We start from the raw sequence: 7,135 nt of genomic DNA on the forward strand, positions 1-7,135 counted from the left end.
CTTTTTTTTATGTTGCAGAGAGATGCAGTTATCGCCCGATTGGCTTTTGGATGTTTCCATTTGGAACCAGTCGCGCGCAGTAGAGAGACTCCGGGGAGAACAGCAATTTGTAAATATTTATTTTGAGTGCTCGCACACAACTTTATTGCGTTTGCGAAGCTCGGGGTTGATTTTACAATTTTTTTTTGCACTTGATATTAAAAACTTTTTTGCATTTTTTTTTTCATTTTTTCCTTTGCTTCTACGATCCGGTGACGGCGACGATTTGCCACGAGCTTGGACTTACGCAGAGCGCAGACTGCCGATCGCAAGGATGCTTCGACAGACGATGATCGAAGTTCAGATCGACAGCGGAGCCTCAGACCGTCGGCCCTCCAGACACACCACTGCTGGCCTAGCTGCCCGTGCCCCAACACTTTTTACTCAAGCGGGTTTACAAGATTGACATTTTTGCTTTGCGGTTGGTTCTCCATAGTTGTCCAGTGCCGTAGGGCTGCGTTCAATAAAATACGATAATGATTATGATTCGTTATTATAAAAAATGCATAAAAAATTTTTTGACTTTTGATTATCGAACATGAAATCATGAGTAACCAAACGACTCAGCTCGTCATAGTTCGTTTGATGTTGTGCCTTATTCAATTTTCATCGAATTACATTATTACAATATTACATTTTAAAAGCTGTTATCAATTCTGGCTGTTATTTAGGTTCGTTTCAATCAATCACGTACCATTGCATAATCAAAAGTTAAACGAATGCCCCATTATAAATAATCAATCACTGAAATGGCACACTGAATGTCGAAAAAATGACGATTTTCAAATGAACCGTTCTTGTTCAATCACAGTGATCGATTTGTCGATAATTCATCAATTCCAATACGACACGATTCGATATCACAACTTTGATCTCGATATGGTACCAACATTTTTGTCGACAAATAATCGATATCGCGTCGTATCGTGCTATACTCGATTCGAAAATTGGACCGATAGAAAAACACATCGCATTCACGTACTCCAGTTGATTAACGAGATTTTCCAGCTTCCGAAGCGGCAATATGTCCATTTTCTGCTTCAACGTCTCTCGGACTCGTCTCTCCATGGGCTTGGCCAGTTGCTCGGTCCTGGCGCTCGTTGGCTTGACGCGTCGAACCTCGCAGCAGGTCGCGCACGGCGAGTCGCGTTGCTTCCTGTCACCGTCGTAGACGAGGTTAGCGTTTTTTTTTTCGTTCATAGGAGCTCTCGAAAATTCACAATCGTAAAACACTCACGGGGTCGCGAGCAAATCCTGATGCTCCTCCCTTCCCAAGAGCTCGCGAGGTATGACTATCGGTATCGAGCACCGCGGCTTGGATCGTTTGCGCTTGAATCCGCAGCGGACGGTCAGGTTTCTCTCCTTCTTGCACTTGATGACCTTGGGCCCGTTGCAGCAGACACCCTTGGCAGGCTGCTCCGGCTTACGAACAACATGCGATCATAATCGTCTTCTCTGTCTCGCTCGCTCGCTGCTACTTACTTCTTCTTGTTTGCAGCAGGTCGGCGGTGGATTTTTGCACGGCGAGTCGCTCGGCTCGGGGTCTCTCCCTATCGTCGGTACTCTTTTCCTCCTGTCGTCGTGTAGGGGTCTATTGAGCTCCAACTCGACCGGCTCGGCGTTCCGCACGTCGTACGGCTGGTCCTCGAGCGGGTGCACGAATTCTTGCGGATCCATTTTTCACCTCGGATACACCGGATCGTCGAGAGCAGCAATAATGGAACACTTGGCGATTTTGCGAGATTTTAATTTGTCCGAAATAAGATCGGAGGATGTGACGGGTATCGAGTAACCTTAAAGGTGGTCGAATGCGTGCGTGTTTGCTCGCTCGCTCGACGTCTCGCTTGAAGTTGCATCTTTTTGTTTTTCCACGCACGTGCGTAAGTACAGTCAAGCCGCATTATCCATTATTTAAACGGGCTCTCTCGCGCGTTATTACTCGTTCTTTCTCGTTGATATTACGGGGGTATTATTGAACGTTTCCGCGAAAAGTCATTGAGTTGTAAAAATTTTTCTTCGAGAGTTTTTTTTTTTTTTTAATGCCTCTCGCGTACTCATACGTGTAGATTAAGCCTTGTTTGTATATTAGAAACGTAATCCCTTGCGCGATGAGGCGGCCCCGGACCGAGCGAGCTTCACAATGAGTCACACGCACGCGTGCTTAACTGCCCCGCAACGTTCGACGTGCGTACAATTACCGATACTTAAAAACAGGATTTTATTATTTTTCTCGCGCGTACACGCTTTTACGAGATAAAAACGTTATCGACTCGTGTATAGAAGCATCGCAGGAAATTATCTCGGCTCGGAGCGCATCGAGTCGAATATACGCGTATGTATGCTTGTTATTGAGATTGTCGAGCAAACGACGAATTCGCAATATATATGAAGCTATAGTGATTGGTGGATGACGCAATTTTTTCGTGAAATTCCCGCGAGAAACTGGAGCGTAGGAATAGAAATAGAAATCATAGGAGAGCACATTATAGATAAAAAAAACATGTAAAATGAGAGAAAAATCATGTTTTTTTACCTATTATGTCCTCTCAAATGATTTCTATTGTTTCAACCATTATCAAACTTGTTCAAAAATTGTATTTTAATGTATCGATGAATATATTTATTTGTTGAATTTAATGCAATTTTCGGTTTTTAATGGGTGAAAAGGTTATGAATATGATTTTTGACAAAAAAATTTAAACTCTTTATCAAATTTAACATTAGAAATCATGTTTCAAAAAATTTTCATATTTACATTTACTAGTACATACTTTTGAAAAGTTCGTTTGAAAAGTACTTTTCAAAAGAATGCATCCAAAATAATCCATCTACCAGCAAATTTATCAAAATTTTTCACTAGAGCATGTTGGATCAATTCAGAGTCGTGTATTTGGTAAGGTTTATTAAAAATCTAGTAGTCAACTAAATGCTTGTCCGATTCGCGATTCTACATGAGAAGCTTCCAAAAAAAATTTTCGGATGATCGTTGCATGCAAGAGCTGGCAGAAATAAAATAGCCAAATAATTCATTGAAAGTAATTATTATTAGTTGCGGAATCTGAAAACCCTACAATGTCAGTGAATAAAGGTGTGATGATAATGGAACGCCCAAGGTTCGAGTAATACGCAATCATATTTAGAAAAACATATGTATGAGTAAATCTACACATATCTACTCATTTTTATAATAGTCAATCATCATTTCTTCTCGCATTTGTCTCAAGCAAAATCCTTGCGACCTTCGTGGACTGCTTTATGGTGTTGAATCAAATGCACTTTTTGTCCAAATTTTTTCTCGCACTTGTAGCATGTAAAATCTTTACGACCTTCGTGTACTTGTCTTTGGTGTCTGAGCAAATGTGTTTTTCGTCCAAATTTCTTCTCGCAACTGTCACATACGAAATCTTTCTTACGTTCGTGGACCGTATTTTGGTGTTTAAATAATGCCGATTTTTCTCCAAATCTCTTCTCACACTTTTCACATGCGTAATCTTTGCGACCTTCGTGTACTATCTTTTGGTGTTTCATCAAATTACTTTGAACCCCAAACTTTTTGTCGCATTTGTCACATGCATAATCTATGCAACCTTCGTGTATTATCTTTTGGTGGCAGAGTAAATTATGTATTCGTCCAAATTTCTTATCGCACCTGTCGCATGTGAAATTTTTCTGATTTTCGTGTACTGTCCTATGGTGGCTCAACAAATGCGATTTGTATCCAAATGTCTTCTCACACTTGTCGCATATTAAATCTTTCCGACCTTCGTGTAATGTTTTTATGTGCACAAGCAAATGCGATTTATATCCAAATTTCTTATCGCACCTATCGCATATGAAATCTTTCTGACCTTCATGTACTGCTTTTTGGTGGTAGAACAAGCCCGCTTTATGTTTAAATTTCCTCTCACAATTATCACATGCATAATCTTTGCAACTTCCGTGTACTGTGTTTTGATGCCAAATTATACTCGATTTTTGTCCAAACATCTTCTCACGCTTCTCGCATGCAAAATCTTTCCGACCCTCGTGTACTGTCTTTATGTGAGCGAGCAAATTTTGCCTTTTTCCAAATCTCTTGGCGCACTTTTCACACAAGTAATCTTTGAAAACGTCGTGGAATATTTTTTTGTGCTTAAGTAAAGTTGATTTATTTTCAAATTTCCTCTCGCACTTGTCGCATGTGAAATGTTTGCGGCTTTTGTGTTCTGATAGTTGGTGTCTACTTAAATGACTTCGGAACTCAAATTTCATTTCGCACTTGTCGCATGCGTAATCTTTTTTTTCATTGTGAATTGTGTCTCGATGTGCTAAAAATTTTGATTCTAGTGTAAATGCCTGTTTACAAATATCACAAACGTATTTTTGGTCGTCCGAAATTATAATGTCAGGTTCACTTGAATTATCTTGAGAAACAATTTCCTCGAATTTCCTCTCACTTTTATCCATTTTGGTGTACAAATTAAGCAATAGTTCCTTCTATTTAGTACCACAAAAATTAAACTAGTAAAACTTATCTTTTGGTATTATGGCCAGAAAGATAACATTCAAACTAATTTGTTTTAACTATTATCATGATCAGTGTGTCGAGGAAATGTGTCAAAATCGTTATTATAAGCTTATTGTTTACAATTGAAGTACCGATTTATCTGTTTATACATTATCCTTATAATAAATATTTAAAACATTTTAAATTTCTCATTCGGTGACGATTCGTTTGAGGATTTTTTTGACCTTTTACAACTGTACTGTAAAATTCAAGCTAGTGCCAAGTATTTTTCGTCATTATTAAAGAAAAAATATTTTGTTTGAGCTTACAAACTGAACATTTTTATTGTAAAAATATCATCACATTAAAAAAATTATGAGTTCATATCTAAATTATATAATTTATAAATTTATAATTATATATACAATTATAATTATATTCTTGCGTTAAATCAGGGTTTCAATTGAAGGTATTATTATTGTGATTCTTATCTTCTTCAGTGAATTTTCAATATCTTTTTTTGTTGAGATTCCGACTTTTTCTTTTTATAGTAAAATAAATCCAACTTACAACAAATAATTGCAAACTTCTACAATTTTTACTGGTCATAAATTCGAATTGGACATTTTAGCTAAGACTATCTGGTCATATCAGGAAAGTTTTGTACTAAGAGTTTTTGATACGACTGATATATCAGACTTTTACCAATTGCACATCTAGCGTTGGCGGACAAATCAGACGGTCGTTATTGGGTAAAGCTAATAAGCTAGGGATCAATAATATTTTGGTAAATTACAAAGCTTGTTATATTCTTTGATTGCTTTGCCTTTTTCACAACGATATACCATTAGATAGTTTTCATTAGCTTCGTTCGTGTGCAACAATATCGCTCAACACACACAACCAGCAATATCCCGATATTCATCCGACATAAATGTATTGTCTTCAAATAATCAATTGTAAAATTAAGAAGCGTGCGTTTTAATGCATTGAATTCTATGGGTCTAGGCCAGCTATTCACACGTTTTTTCATACCCTTACGAATGATATCCCTAAGATTTTTATTTTCTAAATTTTTTTCTTCAACTTCTTCAAAAATAAAGTATTCTTGCAAATTAATGATAGCCTTTGCATTACTTTTAGCATAAAGATATTCTCGAGTTATAAGAAGTGGCTTTGTTTTTTTTATTAGTCGTCAGAACATTTTTATCCTCGATGATAACGAAATTGAAGAAGAACAATTTACGTGTCTAAATATATAGATTGATAAAGAGCACTGATAAAATCGAAAACATTATTTTTTCATGTTGCAATAAGCGATTGAAAATGGCAAAATTAGCGAGTTTTTGACTTTGAATCGCTTATAACTCGAAAAGTATGCATTTTAGAGAAAATTACCAATAGTAACTTCTCTTTAGATTGGTCCAAATTATCTGAAAAAAAAGGTTTCAGGCAAAAAGTTTAAAAATTCTTTATTGGTTTAAAAAAATCGATTTAAACAAATTGGTGCGGGCTAACTCAAAAGTAAGATTGGTCTCCACATTCCGGAGGTCCTCACGGAGGGAATGACGCAAAAATTATCCATTACTCTATTTTTCCACGTTTGCGAGGATATCGTCTCAACTATACGAGAACTCGTGGCACGGTGGCAACGTGCTGACTCCGTATAAGCAAATATATTTAAATTATTCAACTCTATTTAGTATATTATATAAAAGACGAGAAGAATGTAGAGGAGAAAATAATCAAAACGGAGTTGATTCATTTTATTCTTTTTTTATTGATAATCAATAGCAATATTTTTAATTGAATGATTCGCATGTCTTATGTTTTTAAATAATTTTTTACAAAAAATAATTTAACTTTTGTAGTATGTTTGTTGAATATATTACAAGTATTTACAATTCTGTTCCCAACTTTACAATTATTTTTTCACGTGCAGGTCACTTTTTTGCGGTTATGTTTTTCCAATATTTTAATAAACCATTATTTTTCTGATGATACCAAGGAACCATCTCAGCAGTCTTCTCAAAGGATTCGTTGATTTTCGCGCAGGTTGGTCAGATACAGCATCCTTTGGGTTCGCAGAATTTAATTTAGCAAGTTTGGCTATTGTTGCAGTTATTTCTTGAAAAGAAATTGAATCCACAAGTGTTTCATTATCTCTATCGAAATATTCCTTGAGAATTGCATCGATTTTGGCCGTAAGTCGTGCGCATTCCTCTTCTGCTTCCAACAACATGTTTTCTATTTCCAACGTGGCCTGATCAGATGCAGCAACTTCCGGATCCACCGATGAGGATTGAGCCACATTAGATGGGTTTGCAGCAATTTCATTTAAACACAACTCGAACTGGGCCACCACATCTGCGTATTTGAATTTTGCTTCAATATCTATCATTTTAATGTTGAAATTTCCAAATCACTGATTGTCTGAAGAGAGTCCAAAAGAACAAGTCCCAACTACTGCGTTACGTGTGTACTCGGCAGATGATCAACGACGTTTGAATGTCTGCACACAACCTGCTAGTCCGTCCAAGCAGTGTAACACTACACTGAACTTTGGTGCGCACTTGACTCTGGCGCATCAGTTAGGGAATAGAGGTGAAG

The 7,135-nt window shown here is 37.0% G+C and overlaps 1 long non-coding RNA gene across 1 annotated transcript; it reads right to left on the reverse strand.

Moving 5' to 3' along the window:
* Positions 1-254: 254 nt before the first annotated feature.
* On the reverse strand, positions 255-2,642 carry LOC111693636. The gene is made up of 3 exons (XR_002763452.1): positions 1,277-2,642; positions 1,022-1,195; positions 255-493 (listed from the first exon to the last, which is right to left on the reverse strand). It is a non-coding gene; the product is annotated as an uncharacterized LOC111693636 (long non-coding RNA).
* Between the last annotated feature and the right edge of the window lie 4,493 nt (positions 2,643-7,135).

Source organism: Trichogramma pretiosum, unplaced genomic scaffold (genome assembly GCF_000599845.2).
Source record: "Trichogramma pretiosum strain Unisexual culture from Peru unplaced genomic scaffold, Tpre_2.0 scaffold66, whole genome shotgun sequence".
Taxonomy (NCBI): domain Eukaryota; kingdom Metazoa; phylum Arthropoda; class Insecta; order Hymenoptera; family Trichogrammatidae; genus Trichogramma; species Trichogramma pretiosum.